The sequence below is a fragment of the Heterocephalus glaber genome, unplaced genomic scaffold (assembly GCF_053883595.1).
Source record: "Heterocephalus glaber isolate CG9 unplaced genomic scaffold, H.glaber_assembly_v1.0 deba00001572, whole genome shotgun sequence".
Taxonomy (NCBI): Eukaryota; Metazoa; Chordata; class Mammalia; order Rodentia; family Bathyergidae; genus Heterocephalus; species Heterocephalus glaber.
This window is the reverse complement of record NW_028258357.1, coordinates 25,000,181-25,026,057: the sequence shown is the minus strand read 5'-3', so window position 1 is coordinate 25,026,057 and position 25,877 is coordinate 25,000,181. Positions and strand designations below refer to the sequence as shown.

The 25,877-nt window shown below is 48.9% G+C and overlaps 1 long non-coding RNA gene across 2 annotated transcripts; it reads left to right on the top strand.

Annotated features, from left to right (window-relative positions):
• The first annotated feature begins 1,207 nt into the window (after positions 1-1,207).
• Positions 1,208-24,666, top strand: LOC147823629 (uncharacterized). 2 transcript variants are annotated; one of them, XR_015443610.1, is made up of 3 exons: positions 1,208-1,397; positions 4,527-12,607; positions 13,742-24,666. It is a non-coding gene; the product is annotated as an uncharacterized LOC147823629 (long non-coding RNA). The 2 variants fall into 2 exon arrangements; XR_015443609.1 differs by having other exon boundaries at positions 1,208-12,607.
• The last annotated feature ends 1,211 nt before the right edge of the window (positions 24,667-25,877 follow it).

Below are 25,877 nucleotides of genomic sequence, written 5' to 3'. Positions count from 1 at the left end.
CAGATACATTTATCAATTAGCTAAAATTTGTAACTTGATTTCTCATAAAATTTCTTACTTTCTCTGGCTTGTTTTATGCCCTTCAGAGCTTTCTTAGCTGTTTTCAATCCATTACTTATTTTCTCTTTTCAATTCCTTTATCCAATTTGAGTGCGAGCCCCATTCGATCCTCTCTGAGTCTGACCACAGCACGCACCCTGTGGTGCACCAAAGTTGAGCAATTCTCAGGCTGTTGTCCCCACCCCTCTGCACCTGTGAATTTAGCAACACAAAAGGAGGGGGAAAGTCAAAAATCTCTCTGTTTGGATCTGAAAGGACCGGTTTCTTTCCAGCATCGTCCTCTTTCTGATGGAGGACCAGGATATTGTTTTTTGCTTCCAGTGCGCACATATGAAGCCGAGGAGGCATTCTGTGGCACAATTTGAGCCATGAATGAATATAGGGAGATTGATCTGGATGTTCCCATCCAGGGGTGGTGACTGTTAGCCAGACAGACCAGACGAGACCCTCATCTAGGGATCTCTCAGTTGGCGAAGCTGGGCAAAGCATGGGCCATTCTAACTCATAAAAGGCTCTAAGTTTTTGGGGTTTCATCTCAATACCATAATTTCCAGTAAAACCTTTCTTAAAATTCCTAAGCATGCATTCCAAAACAGTAGGAAGAGATGTCTCTGTCCCCACGATCGGCCAATCAGAGTGTTGGTGTGTGTATGGGTACCCTTGTATGGAGACGCAAGACAAACAAAGGTGGGGGATCACTCTCTCGCCTGCCTGGCTGCAGGCTTCTTGGCCATTGTAAGGTCTGTTCAGGCTTGGGTGGGCTGTCGCCTAAGCTCACCATTGTGCCTTTGTTAAATGCGACCACACAAATTCCGTGACAGACCGACAGACCGCACACAAATCACAAATTCAGTGACTCAGGGAGGACTCCTTAAGCTGCGCAAGTGCCTCCACCCTTTATCTTGTTCCGCAGCTCATTCCACTCCCTCTCCACTCCAGAACTCTTTCACTCATACATTTGTTCAGAAGTTATCACATTCCCTCCCGGTGACCCCCTAACCGTGACCAAAACAAAGAAGCTGCCTCCCCAAATGGCAAAGCACAAGGGGTGATCAGGCCCCTGCACTATGTTTGCCCAAAGTTCACAAAGTGAACCAAAACAAATGGGAGGAGCTATCTTCCCAAATGGCAAAGTACAAGGGGTGATCAGGCCCCTGTGCTGTATTTGCCCAAAGTTGCAGAACACCAAATAAAATAAAAACGAAACCAAAAGTTAACGACTAGGGGGATTTTCTCTGGACTTCTCACCCAGCCAAGGAAGGAGACAGACAAGACACCAACAGCAGCAGTCCTCCTTCTGTCGTCTTCCATTCTCGAGTTCAGGCGATCTGCAACTGGTAAGCGGATCTCTGTGTCCTGTTGGGGAGCCTAGGAAATTAGTCCCAGGGGTGCCTTTCCTCTGGAGGAGACAGAGAGCCTCTCCCTCCAGTGGAGTTTGGGCCAATAGCCAAAAGGGCCACTTCTTTCCCAATTCCCGGTCAGTCAGGGAACCAAATGTTCTGCAATTGTGGAAAGAAATGTACAGAGACACAGAATTTGGGTAAAAAACCAAAGCCTTTACTCGCTAGTGAGGGGGACCGCCCAAAACTCGTCTGATCGATGTCCGCCCCATCCTTTGCTTTAACATTTCCTTTTATATCTTCTTTTAGCCATTACCACATTTCTGGTGGCCTTAGTCAGTACAATTTCTGTTTCTCTTTTACAACTAGTTCCTGTTAATGGTTCGAGTCACAGACATATAACAAACAGATGGCACCTAAAACACATACATTGTAAACTACCCAAACATTTCTACTTTGTTTTTCTTCAAGTTAAATGCTATCTACAGTTAGGTTACCAGTCAAAGGTTCAGTTAGCCATCACCTTAAACAATAAGAGTTATGGGAAAGGTAAATCTTAAAGGAATGGGTTACTTATTCTACTTCAGCTACCTAAATAACTAACCTATAGTTTAAATTTTCTCTATCAGGATTACAATAGACTTCTCAACACAAATTTTAAAGGTTAGGAGAGCTTGAAATGTTTCAATCCCTAAAAAAAAACCTTTCAACTCAGATTAATATATCCTTCAAAAACTATCTTTCAAAATTTATGGAGAAATAAGTATACTCTATGATGAAGATAACCTTAAGAAATTCATAACCGCTAAAAAAATTCTCAAGGATATCCTAGATAAAGACAATGAAGCCAACAATGCCAAAAAGTCTAGTGGAATGAATACATCAAGTAGGATGAGCAGTTAAACAAAAGGGAAAAATAAGTGAGTCAACTACAGAAAAATAATGCAATGACAGGAATAAGTCAATACCTTTTGGTAATAACTTTCAATGTAAATGGCCTCAGCTCCTCAATCACAAGACACAAATTGACACACTGGATCAAAAACCAAAACTCAATGGTTTGCTGCATGCAGGAGACACATCTGACAAAAAAAAAATCATAGACTAAAAAATCAAAGGATTGAAAAAAGATTCCATGCTTCAGGCCGCCAAAACAAATAGCAATCTTATTTTTAGATGAAGTAGACTTCAAGCTAAACCTGGTCAGAAGAGTCAAAGAAGGTCATTACACATTGGTTAAGGGAACAATCCAAAAGGAAGATAAAATAATTCTAAACATGTACGCACTGGATACCTGTACACCCAATTTCATGAAACAAATACTATTGGACATAAAGATCAAATAAACATGAATAAAATCATAATGGGGTACTTTTAGGGTTAGTATTAGGGTTACACTCCATTTTCACAAATAGAGCAACTAGACAAAAAAGTCAACAAAGAACTATTAGAATGGAACCACACCTTTGAACAAATGGACTTAATAGATATCTACAGAATGTTCTATCATACCGCAATAGAAGACACATTCTTCTTGGAGCATTCTCTCTAAAATAAACCACATGCCAGCCCATAAAGCTTGCTTAAATAAATGCAAAAGAATAAAAATTATCCCATGTATATTATCAGGTCACAGTGCACTGAAACTAGAAATCAGTGACAAAAAAAAATCACAGAAATTTTGCAAATATCTGAACATTACTACACACTCTTGAATAACCAATGAGTCACAGAAGAAATTAAGGAAGAAATTAAATTCCCAGAATCAAACAATAATCCCAATACAACATACCAGAAACAATGGAACACAATAAAGCAGTTCTAAGAAGAAAGTTTATTGCTGTGAATGCTCACATTAGGAAAAAAGGGTAAGCCCAAGTAAATAAGCTAAGAATCAATCTCCAAATCCTAGAAAAACAAGAGTATCTTAAATTCAAAGCTAGTACAAGGAAGGAAATTATAAAGAGCAGAATGGAAATTAAATAAATTGAGGCTAAAAAATACAAAGAATCAGTGAATTGAAAAGCTGGGTCTTTGAAAAAAAGAATAGTCAAAATAGACAAACCCTTAGCCAAATTTAACAAAAGAAGGAAAGAAAAGACCCATGTCAAGGAAATTAGAAATGAGAAAGGCAAAATCATAACAGACATTGCTGAAATCCAGACTATTATTAGGAACTATGAAAACTTGTACTCCGACAAATTGGAAGATCTAGAAGAATGGACAAATTCCTAAACACATATGAAATACCAAATCTGAGCTAAGAAGATATAAAAACCCTAAACTGTCTAATAGGCAATGAAATTGAGGCAGTAATAAAAAAAACTTACTGACTAAGAAAAGCCCAGGACTAGTGGACTCACCACTGAATTCTACAAGAACTTCAGGGGGTGTCTAACACGAATAATCTTCAAACTCTTTAATGAACTTGAAAGGGAAAGATACTTCTAAACTCACTCAAGGAAGCAAGCATTACTGATTCCAAAACCAGAAAAGGACCCAACTTTAAAAAGGAAACTACCAGCCAATCTCTCTAATGAACATAGAGGAATAAAAAAAATCCTCAACAAGATACTGGCACACAGAATACAACAAATCATCAAAAAGATCCTACATCATGACCAAATAGGATTCATTCCAGGGATGCAGGGATGGTTCAACATGCACAAATCAATGCATGTAACACACCACATAAACAGAAGCAAGGACAAAAATCACATGATCATAGCAGTAGATGCAGAAAAAGCCTTTGACAAAGTCCAATATCCATTCATGATAAAAACCCTGAAGAAAATAGGGAATAAGGACTTTGTCTCAATCTGATAAAAGCTATTTATGACAAATCTACTGTCAATATCATATTAAATGGGGAAAAGAAAACTTCCCTTCTAAAATCAGGAACAAGAGGGACTTCTGAGAAGATTGTGGAGTGATGAAAATCAGCCTCTCGGAAATTTGGAGTCCAGATGCTGGTATAGCAATGTGGGGAAGAGAAGAAGGAGGGAAGTGAGTCCTGGGACCCAGCACAGATCTGAAGTGGGAATTGGAGCCCATGGGCAGGGTGAAAAGAGGGAGCTCAACACAAAAGAGGCAGGTGGCAAACAGCCTTCTCTCCCTGAATCCCAGCCCAGCCATGAGAAGCAGCTCAAACTCATAGAGGCATGGTGACTCTGGGTGACTCCAGAGGCTTCCATGGAGAAATGCACCAGTGGAACGGAGCAGTGGATGCTGCAGGCTGCAGTGGCTGGTGAGTAATTCCAATTCAAATGTCCCTGGCAGAGGATGATTGGCCAGTCGCCATTTTGGGAGACGGGCTTTTTTTTTTTTTTGGTACCAGGGATCGAACTCGGGTCCTTGTGCTTGCGAGACAGGCGGTGGAACAACTGAGCTAAATCCCTGGCCCAGTTTATTTTATTTTATTTTATTATTATTATTTTTTTGGTACCGGGATCAAACTTGGGACCTTGTGCTGGAACCACTGAGCTAAATCCCCAGCCCTCAGTCACCATTTTGGAAAGAGGCCAGCTGAACCTGGCACTCAGAGCAGCAGTGAGTTGGCTGCATCTCAGGGATCCCAATGTCAGGGTGAGGTGCAGCCATGGGAGACACCCAGGGTCAGAATCCCAGTTCAAGCTGGCAAGAGGAACCTGGACTATTTTTGGCTGAACAATTTGGGTCCCAGCCTCCCAGCCAGAAACCAGAATCAGCCTGAACTTCAATGGAGTAGAAAACACAGGCTTGCTGGGATTATCCACCACCCCACAGTAATTCTATTGCAGGGTTGCTGGGATCAACCAACATGTATCTGGGCTCCGTCTGCCCCCTTTGTCTACTAGTGTCTACCAATGTCTACCAGAGACATGCCCTAAAGTGGACATTTTTTTCTTCCTTTCTTTGCTTTCTCCCCTTTTTCTTGATTGTTCGTTTTTATTTTTTGTTTTGTTTTTATTTTTATATGAGTGTGAACCTTATTTCTAGTTTTTTTTGTTTTTCTCTGTTATTATTTCTGTTTCTTCCTTCTTCCTTTTGCTCCTGCCTCACCAATTTCCCAAAGCTTGTATAATCTTTCTTTGCCTTCAGCCTTGCTTCTAATCTCTCTATTCTTCTATTCTTCTATTTTTTCCTCTTACCCCTCTTAAGCTTTCTCCCCTGAGGCTAAAGCCACTCTATTGAGGCCTTATTTACTATATATAATTTTCTGGTTTATTTTAGATTTTGTCATATAACTACAAATCTTGTTCCCATGGTTAAAGGTGGAAAATTAATAGTTTGTCATTTTCTAGGCTGTGCTTGATGCTATTGTTATTACTGATTGTACTACTTTAGCCAAGGTGACATAATTGTTACAATCAGTTGTTCTTCCTTATATACCAAGATCAAGATTGCCTGAGGGTCATAAACAATACTATAGCCTAACACCAAAGAACCAATGGCTAGGCCAAATAGGCAGCAACTTCTTATTCCCAATAGATTTAAGAGGTAGGATCTTGCAACAGACTCAAAAGCCAAAAGGCAAGCTGGGCATGGTGGTGCATGCCTGTAATCCCAGCACTCGGGAGGCTGAGGCAGAGGAGGATTGCCTTGAGTTGGAGGCCAGCCTGGGCTACATAGTGAGTTCAAGGCCAGCCTGAACTACAAAGGGAGACCCTGCCTCAAAAAACAAACAAACGAAAAAAAAAGAAAAGGAAAAAAGCTGGAAGCCAGGTACACCTAGATAACATCTCTGAAAAGTAGTCATTTCCTAAGGAGTTCTTGGTACTAATACTAGTAATAAAGCTACTACAAGCAATTTACAAACATCAAAGCAAACACTAACTTTAAAAAAAAGACAATGAGAAGACAAAAAATCAAGACGCAACCCTAGACTTTCAGCTAGCCCAAGGCAAACCCAGGGGCCAGTGAGGTGAAACAACTTGAAAGCCACCCTCCTGACTCTCTGAAATGGTAACCATGGATGTAACAAAGCAGATTAATGAGGCTCTAGAAAAAACCAAATTAGAAATAATTTTTCAGGTAACTAAAGAGATGATGACCATAATGAAGGACATGGTTAGTGAATCTGGAGTAGATATGGATTTAAAAAAAAACCAAAACAAAGCCAGAGGAGCTTAGGAAAATAATGGAAATCATGAATGCCCAACACAGGAAAGAGATGGAATCCATGAAACAGATTCAAACAGATATTCAGGAGATTAAAAACTCTATTGAAAGTATATGCAGCAGAATCAACCAATGTGAGGACAGAATATCAGATCTAGAAGACAGGTTTGTGGTTAGGGATCATTAAAAATAGCAAGGGACCACAAAAAAAATCAATCCAGGGCCAGAGATTTACCTCAGTGGTGCCACGCCTGCCTCATAACTGCAAGGTCCTGAGTTTGATCCTTGGTACCAGAAAAAAAAAAATCAATCCAACAGCTGCTAGGTGATGCAAAGAAGAATAATATAAGATCAACTGGAGTCAATAAAAAATCAGGAGACAGCACAAACAACATAAAAAATCTATTCACAGAAGTAATGGCAGAAAACTTCCCATGCATGGAAAAAAAATTGACATACAGATGAGTGAGGTATATGGAACTACAATTAGCCATGATTTAAAAAAAAAAAACTATACCAAGGCATATAATATTCAAGATTCTAGAGATCCAACACAAAGACAGAATATTAAAAGCTAGAGAAAAGAAACAAGTCACCTATAAAGGAAAGCCCATCAGAATCACAGTAGACTTCTCAACACAAACTTTTGAGCCCCCCAAGAGAGCTAGGAGTGAAGTATTTTAAACCCTAAAAGAAAAAAACCCTCTAACCCAGATTGATGTACCCTGCAAAACTATCATTCAAAACCGATGGAGAAATAAGATACTTCCATGATTAAGAACACCTGAAGAAATTCATGACCACCAAACCAGCACTCTAAAATGTTCTGAAGGATAGTCCAGAAAGAGATAATGAAGACCACAATCCCATGAACTCCAGTAGAATAAATCCACTAGAGAAGGCAAGCAATTAAACAGAGGGGAAATAAAGGGGACCAACAGGAAAATTATAAGACAAAGATAAGTCAATACATGTCAATGTAAATGGTCCCAATTCATCAATCAAAAGAAACAAATTGGCAGACTGGATGAAGAAACAAGACCCAACAATATGCTGCATACAAGAAACACATTTAACTCAAAGGAAATTCATAGACTGAAAGTCAAAGGATGGAAAACAACACCCCATGGGACAGGACCCAGAATAAATCAGGGAAGGTGATTCTACTTGCAGACAAAGTGGATTTCAAGCCAAAACTGATTAAGAAACACAAAGACGGTCACTGCATCCTTGTTAAAGGAAAAAATCCAAAAGGAAGAGATAACAATCATAAATGTATAGGCATCAAATACCAGTGCACCCAAATTTATAAAACAAATATTAATGGATATGAAAAATCAAATAAGCACTAATACAGTTGTAATGGAGGATCTCAATACTCCACTGTTACAAATAGACAGATCAACTAGAAAAACATCAACAAAGAATTATCATTACTGAACTCAACTTTTGAACAAATGGACTTACTAGATGTCTACAGAGTTTTCCACCCCGCATCATGAGAATATACATTCTTCTCAGCTGCACATAGAGTGTTCTCCAAAATAGACCATAGAACATGCTTAAGTAAATGCAAAGGAACTGAAATCATCCCATGAGTATTATGAGACCATAGTGCAAAGAAATTGGAAATCAATAGCAAAAGAAGCCACAAAAACTTCATAACACATGGTAACTAAATCATACACTTCTGAACAACCAATGGGTCTGAGATGAAATTAAAGAAGAATTTAGACAATTTCTACAACTAAATGATAATGACAGTCCAACATACTGGAACTTATGGGACACAATGAAAGCAGTCCTAGGAGGGAAATTTATAGTGGTGAATTCCATCAGGAAAAGAGTGAGCTCAAGTAAACAACCTAATGTTGAACCTCAAGCTCCTAGAAAAAGAAGAGAAGTTAAACTCAAAACACATATAAGGGAGGAAATTATAAAAACCAGAGCAGAAATTCATGCAATTTACCTTAAGAAAACAATGCAAAGAATCAAGGAATCAAAGAGTTCGTTCTTTGAAAGATTAAATAAAATAGACAAACCCTTAGCCAATCTTATCAAAAAAAGGAAAGAAAAGAGTCAAATCCTTGCAGTTGGAATAAAAAGGGTGAAAGCACAACAGTTCCTGCAGAAATCCAGAAGATCATCAATACCTACTTCAAGAACCTGTATTCCAATAAGATGGAAAACAGAAGAAATGGACAGATTCCTACATACATTTGAATTACTAAAGCTGAATCAAGAAGATATAAAAATTCTAAATAACCCAATATCAATCAAGGAAATTAAAGATGTAATTTAAAGCCTGCCAACAAAGAAAAGCCCAGGTCCTAATGGAGTCACTACTGAATTCTGTAAGAAATTTAGAAATTTAGAGAAGATCTAATGTCACTACTCCCCAGACTCTTTAATGAAGTTGAAAGGGAAGCAATACTCCCAAACTCATTCCTGGAAGCAAGCATTACCCTGATACCCAAACCATAGAAGGAGCCAACCGAAAAAGAGAACTACAGGCCAATGAACACAGATGCAAAAATCCTCAATAAGATGCTGGCAAACAGAATGCTGCAAATCATCAAGAAGGTTATACACCATGACCAAGTAGGATTCATCCCAGGGATGCAGGGATGGTTCAACATATGCAAATCAATAAGTGTAATACACCATATCAATAGAAACAAAGACAAAATCCACATGATCATCTCAATAAATGGAGAAAAAACATTTGACAAAGTCCAACACCCATTCATGATAAAAATCCTACAGAAAATTGGAATATATGGTGTTTTATCTCAATCTGATCTGATAAAAGCCATCAATGACAAACCAACAGCCAACAAGCATCATACTAAGTGGTCAAAAACTGAAAGCTTTCATTCTAAAATCAGGAACAAGACAAGGATGTTCATTATCACCACTTCTATTCAATATAGTTCTGGAAACATTAGCCAGAGTAATTAGACAAGAGAAAGAAATAAAAGGAATAAAGATAGGAAATGAAGAAGTTAAATTATCATTATTTGTGGATGACATGATATTCTACAAAGAAAACCCCTAAAACTCCACTGAAAGACTTCTAGATTTAATAACCAAATTCAGTAGCATAGCTGGATACAAAATCAACCCTCAAAAATCAATAACATTCCTGTACACAAATAACAAACTCACACAGACAGAAATTAGGTAAACTACACCTTTCACAAAATAATTAAATACTTAGGAATCCACCTAACAAAGAAAATAAAAGACCTTTACATTGAAAACTATAGTAATCTGAAAAGGGAGATTGAAGAGGATACCAGAAAAGTGGAAAGATATTCTTTACTCCTGGGTAGGAAGAGCCAATAGAGTGAAAATGGTCATACTTCCAAAATTGTTATATAGATTTAATGCAATCTCAATCAAAATACCAATAGCACACTGCACAGAATTAGAGAAAACAATCTTAAAGTTCATTTGGACCCCAAAAAGACTAGAATAGTAAAATCAATTATGGGCAACAAAGGCAAGGCAGGGGCATCACAATCCCTGACTTGAAACTATACTACAAAGCTACTGTGATAAAAACAGCATGGTACCGGCAAAGAAACAAAACAAAAACCCCAAACCAAAAAACAGACCTGAGAATCAATGGAACAGATTAGAAGATGGAGAAGATAGAAAATTCCATCTGGGGATTTAGCTCAGTGGTTCTGATGCCTGCCTTGTAAGCACAAGGTCCCGAGTTCAATCCCTGGTACCAAAAAACAAAAACAAAAACAATTCCAAGTGAAAGAGGGCAAATACTTTCACTGGAAGGAAGGTAGTATCTTCAATAAATGGTTCTGGGAAAACTGGCTTTCTACAGGCTGAAGTTTTTGGGTTTTTTTTGTTTTTTTTGTTACTGGGGATTGAATTCTGGTCCTTGCACTTTTGTGGCAGGAGGTGGAACCACTGAGCTAAATCCCTGGCCCCACACGCTGAAGATTAAACCTAGACCCATATCTCTTGCCATGCACTAAACTAAAATCAAAATGGATCAAAGATCTAAATATTAAAACAGAAACACTAAATCTGCTGGAAGATAGAAGAGGTAAAACTCTTGAAGACATGGGGTAAGCAAGGGCTCTATGAACAAAACTCTGATCACACAGGAAGTATTACAAAGAATCAACTGGGATCTCATCTTATTAAAAGCTTTTGCATAGCAAAAGAAACCACCAACAGAGTGAAGAGGCAACTCACATAGTGGGGAAAAAAATTTTGCCAGCTGTTCCTCAGACTAAGGACTAATATTTAGAATATGTAAAAAACTCAAAAAAACCAGATTCCCCAAATTTAAAGACCCAATCCAAAAATGTCTGTTCATCTGAAATGAATAGACATTTCTCAGATGAGGAAGTATAAACAGCAAATAAATATATGAAAAAATGTTCAACATGACTGGTCATTTGAGAGATGCAAATTAAAACAAAGCTGAGATTCCATCTCACTCCAGAAAGAATGGGTATTATCAAGAAATCAACTAATAACAAATACTGGTGGGGCAATGGAGGAAGAAGAAACTTTGTCCACTGTTAGTGGGAGGATAGACTGGTACAATCACTATGGAAATCGGTGTGGCAATTCCAGACCTTGCACTTGCGAGGCAGGCGGCGGAACCACTGAGCTACATCTCCTGCCCGACACAACTTATTTTTGGGTAAGGAATGGCAGCTCCTAAGGATACAGCTTCTTACTGCAACACTAACGACTCGAAGCTAGATTTGGACGCTGACTCAGGTAATCATTAGGCATCTGGGTGCAGGGTAGGCTGCAGGCGGCCTGGCTCTAGATGTAGATGCCTGGTCCTTGGCTCCCCCCACATGGCCACTAGAGGGTGCTGCTGGCCTGGCTCGGAGGAACCCGGGCTTTCAGGACCTGAGAGGATTTCCGCCAGGGCCCTACCTGCAGACCCCTTCTGCTTTGCGTTTATAATGTCGTGTAGGCTCACTTCCCCAGAAAGGTCCGGGCTCCCCACCTCCAGGCTGCGGTCCTGAGCGCTGCGCCCCTCCATCAGGTGTGGGTCCCGGGAGCCTGGACTCTGCCCAGGTTGATCTCGATCAAGGTCAGCTGTGGGCAGTGTTAGTTGAGTGGATGAAACACGGGAGGTTCAGAGCCCTGGGCTCGGCTGTCCGTGTGTTCATCTCAGCTGTGGGCCTCAGTTTCCCCGGTTCTGCGTGGGGTGTGCCGGTGGCTACCCTTCAGGCTCCCCCTCGGGCACATGTGCTCTGGCGCCCTCTCCTGGACCTCGCTCTCGGTCCCGCTGCTGTCCTTTCCTTTGGTTTCCTGTTTCCACGTCTCAGTGTGGTGGGCCGTGGTTGGCCGGCAGCCTCTCTCACCTTCCCTGCTGTTGGGCGCCCCATCAACGCCCATGGGTCCCGACCTCTGCACCCTCCTGTGCCACCCACTCTGGCCTCCACAGCGTCGTGGTGTGACTAGCCACCCCGATGGACCCTGAGTGCCGACAGACAGATGGACAGAAGCACAGCTACCATTGCGATGAACCACGAGCTTCCTGTTGTCCAGGAATAGTTTCCCAGGGCTGCGGCCACGCCAGCCTCCAGGCCCGTGACCACTGAGCTGCTTTCTGTCCCTGTTTTGCCTGTTCTAGAATTTCACATGAACAGAGCCCCACGGGAGGTGGTGTTAGCATTTGCCTCCTTTCCCCTAGCGTGATGTTTCTGGATTCATCCATGTCTCTCATGGATGAATCATTGTTCCTTTTTTAAAAAAGACTTTCGTTTTAGACAGGGTCTCATTAAGTTGCCGAGGCTGGGCTGGAACTCATGTTCTTCCTGCCTCAGCCTCTTGGAGTGCTGGGATCACAGGTGTGCACCACCACACCTGGCTTCACTGTCCCTTTTGTGACTGAGTAGTGTTCTGTTGCAGGCCTATAACATCATTTGCTTATCGATCTCCTCATTGATGAACTTTGCCTGGGTTTTTCATCCCTGCCACGCTGGCCTGCACGGCCCCATTTGGCCCTAGCAAACTGCACTTCTCAGCCTCACGGTTCTCAGCCGACTCTGCCCTGAGGTTGCTGAGCGAGGAAACAAGCTTCACCAGAGCACTTGTGGCCGGGGGAGGTCAGTGCACCCTGCTGGGTCTCCGTCCCAGGGTGCGGGTTGCACAGGCGGGGAGTCAGTTCCACTGCCCAGGTCAGGCTCCACCGAGTCCTGAGCGAGGGGCAGGCAGGGGAGCGAGAGGCTGGCTGAGCCCTGAGTGGTCCTCACAGGCCAGGAGCCGGCCTGGGTGCTGCCTGGGCGCCGGCGGTGGCAGTCTGGGTGGACGCAGAGCCGCCCGGCTCCGGTCTGCAGGCCTCCGGGCTCCTGGGGCACTGCAGTGTGGTGGGAGTGGCTGGCAGAGGTGGCCAGGACTGCAGCCAGTGAGCCAGGCTGGTGTGCGCTAGGGCAGGAGGGTGGTGCTCCTCGACTTCTGGCCCTGAGCCCTGGGCCGGGCTCCTTGGGGCTGGAGGGCGGGCAGGGGTGTGGGAGACAAAGGAGCAGGTAAGATTTATCCTGGCACGGTGTGCGACCCCTGCTGCCTCATCCAGCCTCGGAGCCCATGCTTCTGCACGCCCCACAGAGCACAAGCACGGCCCCTCTCGCGTGACTGGCCCACTGCGCGTCCACCCAGGAGGCAGGCAGCGGGGCCTGTTTTTGTACAAATAGCTTCTCAGGAGCCAGGCGTGGTGGCGCACGTCTGTAATCGCAGCTCTTGGGAGGCTGAGGTGGGAGGATCTGGGTGAGTTCAAGGCCAGCCTGGACTGCATAGTGAGACCCTGCCTCAAAATAACCAACCAACAAAACAACACAACACAGCACAATCCCCAAATCCAAACCAAACCAAGCCAAGCCAAGCCAAAGCTAACGGCTTCTTGGGGAAGCCGGAAGCTGAGACTGGAGGCTGGGCAGGCTGGGACCCGAATGTCAGTCTGGTCCTGCGGGGCCTGTGGGGTGTCCTGGGCCTCGGAGAGCCTCCTGCCTAGCAGGCTTGCTAGGCTTCCGTGTTCCCGGCACACGGCCGTGGGCCCCACCAGGGCCTCCAGAGAGACCGGGAGGGTCACTGTCCAAAGCAAGTGCCCGGGCCTCAGCTGGGCTCAGCGCCCAGGACCACAGCATCCCAGCCCCGTCCCGCCTGGGCCCTGGGCTGCTTGTTTGATTGTCCGAGTAGTCTGGTTTCGGCTTTTTGATTGGTGCCTCTCTTTATCTGCCCCAAAGCTTGGCCTGCGACGGCCCGCAGGGTGCATGAACTGTCTTGGCCCCGGCCACCACCGTGCTGTTCACGCAACATCCATCTCCGTTGTCCTCACCGCACAGACCTCACACACATTCTGTATTTTCCCTGATGCTGTCAGCTGCCTCCACAGGTCGAAGAATGTATCTCCCACTCAGAGCTGCTAACTCAATTTATAGCAGTTTATTCCACAAAAGCACACAGTAAGTCAGCTGGTGAGAGAAGGACAAAAAAGTCCCTACCACGCTGCCCTTCCTACCGCAGTCCAAAGGGTGATGCACGGAATGGGTTTCTGCACCAACAGGCCAGCACAGACGTGAGTTCAGCACCTCTCAGGTAATCTCGGCGTGAGTTATCTGCGGCTCTTACGGGCATGTGGGGAGGCCTGCGCTGGACAGACCCACAGGCTGTGACTGTCTTTGCCCTGGGGGAGACTCTGTCCACATCCACAGACAAAGGCTGTGACAAAAGGCTGTAGGCTGTGCAGCTCAGGCAGCACACAGACGTTTATGTCTCCTGTTCTGGAGGCTGAAGTCCAGGGCCATGGTTCCAGCGGCTTGTGTCCAACGAGGCTCTTTCTGTCTGGGGCATGGCCACCTTCTGTGTCCCTGTGTGGCCTGTCCTGTGGGCGATCTCTGCCACCTGCAGGGGTTGCTGCCTTCCTCTCCAGCCAGCCTCAGAGATGCGGGGTCCTCTCAGCCCCAGGTGACACAGTGAAAGACAGTGAAGCAACCACACACAATGCTGGGCTGTCTGGTGCACATAAAAGTTATATTCACAGCGTTCTGAAGCCTGTTAGATGTGCAATAAGGTTACGTCTAAAAAATACATGCCTTAATTAAAAATCCCTTATTGCCCACACATGCTAGTGGCCACCTGAGCTGTTGGATGGACTCGGACTCGCCTGCTGCAGTATGGAAACCCTCCTGGGAAGAGGGTGCAGTCTCTGCAAAGCACAGTGCACGGGGATGGCACTGTGGTGCCCATACCTGCACACGAGGTCTCAGTGCCCGGAATGGACGTGGCCAGGAACCAGCCACTAGCGCTGCCTGTCCTGCTTGGCACTGCCCACAGGCCTGTCCTTCAGATGGTGCCAAGACAGTTTCTGAGGCTCCTGCCAAGGACTTTTTTGCATTCTCATTTCTGAACCACATAGAGAACTGAGCTCTGTGCTTTGTGTCTCTTCTGAGTCAGATCTGTAGTGCCATGTTTAGACTGAGGGAGACCCAGGTGGCTGGGGGCTGGTGGGCCAGGGTCGCTAGGAAGTTCCCGCAGCCCAGTTCCTGCCGGGCCCCGTTATCTGCTGCTTACACAGAGCTGGGGGAGAAGCATCGCTGTGTGGCGCTAGGTGTTGCCATCGGTTGTTCTTGCGCTGCACTGTGCCTTGCTTCTTCCATGTTTATTTAGTGCGTGCTTGCTGCCCTGAGGGGTCCCTTTCCTAGTGCTGTCACATGGCAGTGACACAGCCCTGTGGGCTCGAGAGAGGACATCAGACCACAGCAGAGGGTGCAGAGGGTCTCCTGGGCTTGGCACTGGCCTGGCCTGGCCGCCGGTCCATGGAGCTGCACGCCCTCACTGCCTCCTCCCAGCTGTGCCATTCTTCGGGGTGTGGGGTGCTGAGCCACCACCCAAATCTAATTGCCAGCCGTCATGAGGGATGAAACAGCACAGATGGGGGTCAGAGCTTACTTGTGAGATCGCCTTCTCCTCTTTTGTGCACATGAGTTTCTTTTCTCCCAAGTTGGGGAAAGATCGCTGTGTGATCAGAATTATCTCGGATGCCCCATGAGGAGCTCCTGGCACATACAGCTTCATGTGAGCCCATGGGGCCAGGACAGGGCACCCCTCCTGGAGCAGGGCTTTGGGGGTTTGTGAGGCTGCTCTGAGGAGGTGGGACTCAAAAAGGGAGTTGAGCTGGGCATCCTGGGAGCTGTGGTCGCAGACAGATGCTGTTGGCAGGAGCTCTGGCCCAGTCTCAGCTCTGCTTCTGGCTCCCCCAAGCAGGGCCTAGTCTGGGCAAATCTACAGGGGCATAGATTTGCTCCTGTAGGCCAGAGTTGCTGGACTATGTGCCCGGGGGTCATGGTGAGAAGCGGGGCAGGGCACCTGGAGGACTCAAAGAAAGACGGCCACACTCCCTTGGTGGTGTCTGCCATGGCCTGGGCAAGAGGCAAGGACACAAACACCACACACCGACAGCTCTGGACAGAATGAACCCTGATATCTTATTAAGTCCCAGGTGTTCATCCCAGAGTCAGAGTGCCCACACCACTCTTCAGTGTGGCTTCCCACCAGGCCCTTCTGCACCTCAGTGCTGATAGTGTGGCATGTATCTCGTTGCCATTGGCATCATGCTGTGCTGTCCAGCTCTCCCCGCCAGGATCGGGGGCCCATTTCTTTCCCTGGTCTCCAGGATTAGGGTTCTGGTACTTCACCCCTTTTCCAGAAGTGCACTTGGTGGGAGTGAGTGGCTCTGTCATAGGCTGTCCCCGAGTCTCTGAAGGGTCCTGTGTTTAGAGTCTGGACCATGTAGGAATACAGTTTGGGACAGCTCTGAAAGCCTGTCTGACCTTGATAGTAGTTGGTAGGAACAACTGAATGTGTGTGACAATTGCCTTTCAGCCCAACTTTCCCTCTGCTCAGTCCTGCAGGCATCCATTCTTACAGTTATTGTTCTTGAAAGGGATCCCTTAAGATGCTGCTCCCAGCACATCTCCATCACATAATCAGTTTCTAATGATCTACCTGGGAAGTGAGGCAATCTGTGCACATCAGTGACTGGGGCCACTTCATCATCTTTCCAGGTCACAGACCCTTTGTTATGGTTTAGACCCTGAAGTCTCCTGTGTGTGGAAAGTTACTGAGCACCAGCTTCCTCCATGGATGAATTCATGGCTGAAGGTGCTGATAGGAGGAGCCCAGTTGGAAGTTGTCACTAGGGGTGTGACCTAGAAAGGTGTATTCTTGTTCCAGTGATGAGCACATATTATGAATTATATCTAGATGTCCCCTCAGAGCCTCATGTTCTCATAGGTGGTTCCTTTGGGAGGTGGCTGGATCATGGGTGTGTGATATTGGATAAGTCCACTGGTTTAGCATAGTTCTGGGTGTGGATGATGGATTTTCTGAAGAGAGAAGACCCTCCCTGGGTATGGGTAGCACCAGCCAATAGGGTTGTAGCCTAGGGGAAAGGGGAAAGGAGAAGGAAGACTTAGTGCATCCTGCCTGCCTGCCTGCCATGGACTGTTTCTCCTCTGTGATGGCCCTCTGCCCTGCCTTGGAGCCAGCTGACTATGAACTTGAAACCTCTACAGACTGTGAGCAAAAATAAACCTTTTCTTCTTTAACTTGTGGGTACTGGGTATTTTTTCCCAGCAATGAGAAAGTGATGGAGACAGACATTGATACCAGAGAAGTATGGTTGTTGCTGTGACTATACTTGGCCATGTGGTTGAGAAGCCTTTGGAGCTGATTTGTGGGAGGAATTTGGAGAGGTTTGGAGATGCTGCTAGAGAAGCCCTAGAATGCTGTAAATAGAATAAGTAGAGATTGATGGGAGATTCTGGTCAGAACTCAGAAGACCAGAATGCTGTTGAGAATGTGGATATTATAATTCAAGTTCAGAAGATTTCAGTTGGGGACAAGGAATCCATTGGCAGTTGGACTAGAGACCATGTGTGTTACACCCTTGTTTAAAATTTGTCTCCATTTTTCTCATGTCCTGAGACTTTGTGGGAGACTAAAATTAAGGGTGGTGGACTAATTATACTGGTGGAAGAAATTTCAAAGTAGCCCAATATTCAGGCTGTGGCATGGATACTGTTAGTTGCTTTTAGCCAGACCTACAGTGAAAATCAGGACCAAAAAGTAGAAAAGTGAAAAGTTTTCAGTTTCATCAGAAAGGAAGCATCTACAAAGTTGAGGCATTAAAGAGAATGGTGCAGAGCATGCTGGCGCACCCCTATAATCCCAGCACTTGGTTGAGGCAGGAAGATTGCTGAAAGTTTGAGGCCAGCTAGGGCTACATAATGAATTTGAGGCTAGCCTGAACTACATAGCGAGACCCTGTCTCAATAAAAGAGCATGGTTACTGAAAAGATTGGTATTAAGAAGAAGCCAAGTACTTTGCCTCAGGATAATAAGAAATATGCCTTGAAGACATGTCAGGAATCAGTGAAACCCCACTCTTTGCAGGCTAAGGGTATAAAACTGTAAAACTTTCACTTGAGAAGAGATTCCCTTGGAGCCCTGTGCTTGAGAATGGTTGCCTAGAGGATTGGTTCCCTGGGATTTGACTCACAGTACTCAGCCATCCAGGCACTCAGAGGTCTCTGCAGCCATGATTCAAGGGGACTCAGCTACTACTCAAGTTGGCAGCAGACCTTGATGTTATCTACATGGTGCTGGGTTTTCAGGCATCCAAGGTACAAAAGTTGTAGAGCCAGGGAGACTTCTACTGAGATTTTAGAAGAAGGCCAGGCACTGTGCCTCTGACAAGGTAGTGCATGAAGCTGTGAGAGTGAAGCTGAAAGTACAGTGGAGACCTCAGGAAGTTGGAGATGCCAGGAACATGGAACATCTGCTGAGGGAGTCCACAGGCATTGAGCAGAGCCAGCCCAAGAGAGAGGCTCTGAGGGCTGCAACTGGCAATGCTGCAGGGGAGGGGCTGCCCAAGCCCTGTGGAGCTAATGTCTCACCACTCAGTAGAGCTACAGGATTTAATGTTTGCCCTGCTGGGTTTTGGCCTTGCTTTGATCCCATTCCTGTTTCTCCCTTTTGGAATGGGAATGTTTACCTTCGGCCATTGTACGTCAGCAGTGTTAAACTTTAAAAGTATTTTTACAGGGACTCTCAGCTAAAAGTTTGCCTTCAGTCTCAGAGGAGACTTTGGACTTTGACTTTTCATTAACACTGGAACTTTTATGACTTTGGTGACTCTTAGAGACGGACTAAATACATTTTTCATAGTGAGGTGGGCATGGGTCTTTTGGAGGCTAGGGGCAGAATGTGATGGTTTAGATTTAAATGTCCCCAAAGTCTCAAGTGTGTGGGAGGTGATTGAATCATGGAGGGGCTGTACTCATCAGGGGACTCATCCATTACAGTGCTGAATGTGCTGTTAGGAGCTGCAGGTTGGAGCTGCTCACTGGAGGTGTGACCCGGAAGGGTTTGTTCTCCTGCAGCGATGGGAAATGACTCAGACACCCTTGAATAGCTGACCTGGCTGCACAGAGAAGGGGCATGTGGCTGGCCAGAGGGTCCATAGTTTCTTGTCACCAGATCACAACCTTGCATCAGCAGGCAGGGGCAGGCGATGCAGCCTCTCTTGTCCTTCCAACTCTTGGTCCTTGCAGCTATGGACTGCACAGCGTAGAGCACCATGGGGTTGTGTGTCACGGGGAGCCAGGGCTCCACTGCAGCTTGTGTGGTCAATGGCCAGTCGCTGCCGGCTGTGGGCAACGGTGGGGCTGTGGTCTGATGTGTCCCCAGCGGGCAGTGCTAGGAGGTGGCCGGGCCTGGGGCATGGAGTTCCCGGAAGAGTGAGCCTGCCCTGAGCTTTTGGCTTCCTCTCTCCTGTGACTGCCCCTCTCACACTGCTCCTGCCACACTGTGGCAAAACCAGGCATCACACAGATGAGGCCCCCTGCCGTGGACATACTAGGAGCTAAATGAACCTCTTTTGGTTTTTTTTGGTACCGGGGATTGAACTCAGGACCTCATGCTTGCCAGGCAGGTGCTGTGCCACTGAGCTATATCCTGGGCCCAAATGAACCTTTTCTTTCTAAAGCGCATAGCCTCTGGTGTTTGTTATAGTGACAGGAAGTGGTCTGAGACAGCTGGCTTAGAGCCTGGCCTCCCAGCCCTGCCTCGCCTGCCTGGAGCTGCCTCCAGCCAGGTTTAGAGGTCACGGAAGGCTCTTGGGCCCCGTCACCTTCACTGTGTGCATTTCCTGGGGAGCTGTGACAGGCGACCGTGATAGACATTTACCCCTCACTGTCCTGGAGGTCAGCTTCAGGAGCCCAGGTGTCCCAGGGGTAGGGAGGACACCCCTCCAGCTTTGTGGCTGCAGGCTGTGCCTGGCAGTCCCACCTCTGCTGAGCGTCTTCTCCCCGGCACATCCCTTTCCTCTCTGGAGAGGATGCTGATCCCTGGGCTTGGGCCCCAGGGCACCCCGGATAAGCTCCTGCTCTCAAGACCCTCACTCACTAAAGTTGGCGAAGGCCTCTCCAAGGACAAGGATCTTCTCGGTGTCCTGAGGACCTGGCCGGCACCAGCGTGAGTCTCCTCTGCCTTCTGCACCTTCACCTTCGCGTTGCCTCCCCTGCTCCAGGGAGAGCCGCGTGTGCCCCCAGCCCCCAGACAGTTTCTTAGACTTCGGGTCTCTGGTCAGTCCTGGTCAGAAGAGCACAGTCCAGGTCACTCAGGGCCCCGTGTGTCTGTCCCTAAGCTCAGCCCCTTTCTGACACACGTTCTGAATTCATCTCCCGTCTGGATCTGGCCCTTCTGGGAAATTAGTGACACATAGAGACCTCTCTCAAATCCCAGCACTCTCCATGAATCAGCGCCTGGGGCAAAAGTCAGTGTCTAGTTTGGAGTTAACTTTTATGTGGGTCAGAAGCAGGAAGCTGCCCACCAGTGCCAGGCATAAGGGTTTAACACGAGGCTGGAGCTGCTGCCAGAGCCTGGGCGCTGCCCGAGGGAGGCTCATGCCCTGGAGTGTCTCCAGAGCCCCGAGCAGCTGCCAGTGGCTCCCGAGGGTGCTGGCTGCCCTCGCCTTTGCCTCCCCAGCCTCACCCTGTTCCTTGCCGGGCTGACTGGAACCCAGAGGCCCATGAGCAAAGACTGAGGAAAATGGTTCCGGGTTGCCCTTCCATTCAGGGCCCCTGGAGGGAGAGGGGGTGCTGGGCACAGACCCCAGCATGGTTGCCAGAGCACCTTGCTCCTTGGACACTGCCTCCCCCTCTTTCTTGGGGATGAGGACCCCAGGAGCCAGGGCTGGGACAGAAGACCGAGGCCCTGGGGGAGGCTGCTTCACACATCGTAACAGAGGAGCCGCTGCTGGAGACCAAGCTGGCTCATGGGTGGTGACTGCTGCTGGGCTGGGGCCGTGTCCTGGCTCAGCCCTGTGGCTGTGCTACGCTGTTTCCCCACTGTAAAGCCAGTAAGTGATCGTCTGTCTCACGGGAGCCGCGGGTGTTTCGTAAGATGCTGGCCCAACTCAGTCAGGGTCCCGGCAGTGCCCTCACGTGAACTGGAAGTTGGAGATAACTTCACCTGCACCGAAGGGGGGGCAGAATTAGGGATTGAAACCCCGTCCCAGGATTCGCCACGGCAGGCACATGGCGGAGTGACCGACTGCGCTGCCCGGAAAGAGCTCGGAGACGCGTGTGACACAGGACAGCAAAGCCACCTCAGTGGTGAGCATTGCCACAGCCCTCGTGTGTGCATACTGTGTGTGTGCACATGCATGTGCACCGGGCAGTGCCCCTGGTTATCTGCATCTTACAACCCTGGGGAAGGCGCTGCTGTTGTCCCCACCCCACAGACGAGGCTTCGAGACCCACAGAGGCCCAGGAGCTTGCTGAGCCCACGCAGCTGTTTTGTGCAGTGGGGTTGGCACGGTGGTCTGTAGGAACATCAGTGCAGTGCACTGCTGTTTGTGTGTAAGCCAGAAACATTTGTGCAGACGGCTAACAGTCTCATGTTAAAGAAGATGGGGAGGTGCTGGCCAAGTGGCAACCTGCTTCCTGGAGTCGCAGCTTTCAAAGCCGCTCGCAGTGCCCCGGGGCGTGCTGTGAGCCAAGGTAGCTCAGCACACACAGTGGGCGTCTCAGGTGGGTGGGCTGTGGTGCCCTGGATGGGCAGGTGTGGGTCTGTGTGGACCTCATCATCCCTGTTTGAGCACTGAGCTCGTGGATGTCAGCTCAGAAAGCTGGTGTGGCTGGGGAAGGCTGGACAGAGCCCTGGGCAGGGCTGGCCTGCTCCTCCCTGGCACCTCTGACTGCCACTGTGCTCTCCTGCAGCAGAGCTGCTGAGCCTCCTCAGGCCAGATGGCTCCATCTGAGCTGGGGACGACTCAGTTCCTGCCTGGTTCCTGTAGGGGGCTTGGGCTCCGTTGGGGTCTGAGGGGCACGGGGCTGGCAGGCACCGCCTGGGCAGGAAGCCAGGGAGGGCACAGGCAAATCTGGGGTCACCAGAGGTTCCTGCTCTGGGTCCCTGGCGCAGCCCCTCCTGAGGCTGGGCCTGGGGTAGGGATGGACCCAAGGGTGCTCCTCTTCCTCAGAAGGTGAGGAACTGTGTCACAGGGCCACGTGCCCAGCGTCTGGGCCTTGTGGTGCCCTGTGGAGCAAGTCCCCGCAGGGACAAGATGGAAACCACGGCCGGGGAGCAGGACAGGCAGAGCTCGAGCTGGTGTGCGCTGTCCCTGCATGGGGCTGTCCCCAGGCAGCGCCCCGACAGCTGGCAGCCCTCTCTCTCTGTCCCCTTTGCTCTCTGCCACCCACACCAGAACATCCTCATCCATACCTAGGATGCAGCCCATGTGGATCATCATTTCACAGAGGGAAACAGAGGCCCAGTGAGAGGCCCGCCTGCCCTGCTCCACAGCCAGGACACACAGCCGTGCCCTGGAGCCAGGGACACCTGCTCCTCCCTCAGGTCAGCCCAGGAGGGCCGTGCCTGTCTCTTCCTGTGGGCACATTGGTAGGGCCAGTGGCCGCCACCTAGCAGGGCCGTGGCCTTGGGAGAAGGGTCCCAAGCCTGGGGCTTCTAGCTGTCAGCCTGGGAAGGTGCTCTCAGCTGTCCCTCACGCCCTCAGCCTGGGCTGTGGCCCCAGCAGGTCCCCACCGGTTAGAGGCATTCAGGTGCCTCTGCACTGGGTTTCTCAGGCTGCCTCGGTTCTGGCCCGGCCTGTGGTGCCGGCCCTCACCTCCAGCCCCTGACACTGGATGTTTGTTAGAGATGCTGTCACCTTCCTGGGCACTCCACCCTCAGCCTCAGGCCTGCCAACATCACTGTCCGTGACTGACTGACGGCCTCTGTGACTGACAGGCCATGCCCAGTCGCCCAGCTGCTTTACTGTGCTGTAATCTCCTGACTCCACCCCCGTGTGAGTGATGGCCACTGTCTGCCCCATCACTGCCCGGCTCCATCACGGTGCCAGAGGAGCAGCAGCCTACAGTCGGGTGGATGCTGGCAGCCCCATCAGGCCTCTCTGCCTGGCCACCCAGGCCTCCTGAATCAGAGCTCTTGCTGCAGATAGCTAAGACAGGAATTGATAGGCAGCCAGAAAGGGGTGGGAGCTCGAGGAGGTCAGTGCAGAAGGCGAGACACCAAGACTGGCTGCAGGCACAGCTCAAGAGAGCCAGGCCTCAAGATGGAGGTCTGGTGGCCAGGCCTGCAGGGCTCCCCGGAGATGAAGAGCAGCTCCAGACTATACCTGAATTAGCACCACTGGTGCAGTGAGCCCAGAGGGGCATCGGGCACCAACATGGGCGAGCAGAGCATCCGGACCCATCCTTCTGTCCCTTCCCAGCAGTGCCGTTGTTCTTTCTGTGGTGAGGGGTTATAGATGAGGTTAACCAAGATCGATGTTCCCCATGTAGCCTCACTGTGGGCCTTGCTTCCCTGTTGAATTGGTATTAGCTGAGCGAGTGCACGGTGTTCCCCTAGGTCAGTGGTGGCAAACCCACGGCACCTGTGGAGAAGAGGATAGCCTTCTGGGACCCGGAAGGGAACAGAGTGCGTGGGGAGGGCTTTGAGCATCACTGCCAGGTGTGGCCATCCCGGGTGGGACAGGGGGCCTGGCCGGAGGGTCAGGTGAGGCCTGGTGCTGCCCCAGTGCCTGGGCTGACAGCCCCTGTCTTGCTGCCTCAGGCTCTCCCCCTAGGGTGCTGCCTCTCCACAGGCTTCCCCAGAAGCCTCTCCTGTCTCCAAGCTCCCTGCCGCCCTGAGTGGCGCTGGCTGTCATCTGGGCACTGCAACCCTCCTGATCGTCCTCCTGCCTTGGCCATGCGGTCTGAAGGTTACCTGTGCTGGACACACAGCTGGCTGGGCCGGCACCGAGGACACCTGCAGTGCTCTCTAACTCTGGGCTCCCCTTCCCTTTCTAGGGACCTCCCCAGACCCCAATTCAGTGTCACTTCCTGTAGCTCTTGCCTCACGTTTGAAAGCCACTCTGTTTCTGTCTTATGGTAGCACCAATCAACTCAATCCCTTTCATCCCCTTACTGTAGATATCTTGTAGGCAGTTAGACAGGGCCGGCTCTCGGGGAGCCAGCAAGGAAGACAACGGAGACCCAGTCACTGAAGGCCAGCACTGTGAAAGAAGACAAACTACTACATCCAATGCTTCCCTTGGGATGAGTAGCAGGGATGATATTCTAAACAGGAATCAGTCACCTGGGTGGGAGCCAAGATCTCAACCCGCCCCTTCCAGGAAAGGTCCCTGACCCATCCCTTATCAAACATCCTTGCTTGTTCCTTGCATGCTTGCTACGTGACTGCTTCCCCATTTGATCCCTATTTAATCAATATTACCTAAGTGACTACTTGTAATCTTATTGGTTGATCATAGTTTTGTCCCACCTTGTGATTTCCCACTGGACCAATATTGCCTAAGTGACTGTATTTGGTTTTTTTTTTTTTGGTACCGGGGATCAAACTCGGGACCTTGTGCTTGTGAGGCAGGCGGCAGAACCACTGAGCTAAATCCCCGGCCCCAGCGACTGTACTTGTAATCTTACTTGTTGACTATAGTTTTGTCCCACCTTAAACCCATATCACTTTGTGGCTTTGCTCCATAAAACCCCCTGGGAAACAGGGTCCCCGGGCAGCCCACTTTCCCATCCCCCTCTGCCTCTCTTAGACAGGAGCTTTCTTTCTCTCAATAAATTCTTCCTACTCTTAACCTCTGTTGTTCCTAGATTTAGTCTTTGATTTTAGAGAACAGGAACTCGCTTTTCAGATGTCTAGCAGGTTTTGGGAGTTACATCTCTTCCCCCTATGTCACCCTCAGAGCAGGAGCCTGTGGGTGGGACCCGGATTCCAGTTGCCAGTTTGAACCCCAGCCTGGACTGACGCTGCCTGGCCTCGGGCGGCTGCTTCCTCCCTTGGAGCTTTGGCTGCTTCCTCTGCGGAGGGGAGGGGAGAGCAGCAGGACCTTGGGGTTTTTCGAGGAGCAGCGGGGAGTGTTTGGGAGAGCTCTGCCCCCCTCTTGTATCCTATCTCGATGAGGGGGAGCCTGGAAATGTGGGCATCCACCAGGGCGCTGTCCCAGGGCACAGTGGTTCTGCCCTGGTCCCTTGCAGGTCTGAGCACAGCCAGGTGTGGTGTGGAGCCTGGCATTGTGTGTGCTACACACACACACACACACACACACACACACACAGGGTCCACCGCCTGGGTGTTGCTGGGAACAGTCCTCCAGGGTAGAAGTGACCCACAAATGTGTGGTGGCGTCAGTGGTGCGAGACTGGAGTAAAAAGCGCATGTTTGTGTGCGGGACCGTGGACGCCCTGTTGGGAAGGGAAATGGTCTTCGGGACACGAGCAGCACTCAGGTAGCCCAGTGCTGGACGCACAGGGCTAGAGCGGGTCTCATGGTGGAAGTCGACGTTCTGCCTCGGATGCTGCGCAGCTGCCACGTGGCCTTGAAGAAACGCTGGGGAAATAACCAGGATTCCCACACACTTCCCCAGGCTGTGCAGGCGGTGTACAGGCCTGTGGTCACGCCCTTGCTGCCATGCTGGCTGCTGTCCACTGTGCCCTCTTGGGAATTCGGTTTGGGGCACAGAATGGGGCGGCTCCACGAGGGAAGCCCTGTGGGCCACAGCTCGGGGCCACTTGTCATGGTGGCGGCTGCTGGGCGGGAGCTGCCTGGAGTCCAGCATCAGGTGCTGGAGCCCACGCTTCCTTTCCTTCCGTCCAGCAGGGGAGGGACGGCGGGCAGTCAGGGCAGCTGAACCGGGGTGGCCACATGGGCCCGCAAGGACACTTGTGGCCAGGAGGTGGCAGTGACAGCTGGGAACGTGTCCGGGTGGGAAAAGAAGCCTGCAGCTGGCGGCCTTGCCTGTCCACGCGGCCCCTGAGGGTGAAGGCGCTGGGCCCGGTTGGGGCTCCC